A 1,144-nucleotide genomic window follows, 5' to 3' on the forward strand; every position below is an offset into this window, starting at 1 on the left:
TATTTAAAAAATAAGTAACAATATTTAAAAAATCTGAAAAAGATATTATTACTAATATTTTTTATTAAATAAATTTTTCCAAATTCCATAGAGTGATTTTTTTTTTTACCGTCGTTTTTTATTTATTTGATATTAATTCTCTCTATTTTAGCTGCTTCAATTGAGAGATCATTTTCAGTTATGAATATTGTGAAGAATAACTCAGAGATAAAATGAAAGATAAATTTTTTATTACTTGTTTTTTAATTATATTAAAAAAATTATTGAAAAATTTGACACAAATTCTATTATCGATTAAGTTTATGATATAAAAAATCAACTACTTCGTTAATAAAAAATATAAACATATTTTTTTACTTTAAAGTATATTTTTTATTGGTATATTTTTATAATACATTTTATATTATATAAATTTTTACATAATTTTTTATTATTATACATATTATTGACTTTCTATTATAATATTTCTGAATTCGTTGCTAATTCAACGAAAAATTATGCAAATGCTACAAAACCAAGTTGTTTCAATTTTATAAAGGTGACCCTCAATAGTACATATGAGTACAATTTAAACAGCAATTCACTAAGGAAGCCTTTATTTTGAAGCATTGGAATAGAAATTAAGGGACTAAAATTCAATATTATGTTTGTGAGTTCAGAGATTGGTATTAAAAATTTTTTTTTTATCTTTATAATTTTAATATTTTAGTATTTCCAAAAAGTGAGGACAGTGAGGACTGAAATTTTTAGATATGAAGACTGAAATTTTAATAATATTTTATACCTAAACTATCCTCATTTTAATTAATTAATTTCACTTTTACTTTTTGTACAAATTAAATTAGAGTTTTATTCTTTTTTCAGTTTCTATCTCCCACTTTACACCAAACAAAATATTAAAATTTATTTCAATCTCTGTCTTTGAGTCTCTGTCTCTTAGTTTCAGTCTTTCAATCTATATCTCTCTATCCAACGCTATCTAAAAAACTAATTTGTTTATTTACAAAAAAATAAAAAACTTAATTGATGCCTATTGAAAATTTAGGACCAAAGAGATATTTATTCCAAATATTAGAGAAAATATGATAGATACTTCACCCATTAATAAAAAATTAATAGTACACTAATTTTTTTCTTTAAATTG

This window comes from Arachis duranensis, chromosome 3 (genome assembly GCF_000817695.3).
Source record: "Arachis duranensis cultivar V14167 chromosome 3, aradu.V14167.gnm2.J7QH, whole genome shotgun sequence".
Taxonomy (NCBI): domain Eukaryota; kingdom Viridiplantae; phylum Streptophyta; class Magnoliopsida; order Fabales; family Fabaceae; genus Arachis; species Arachis duranensis.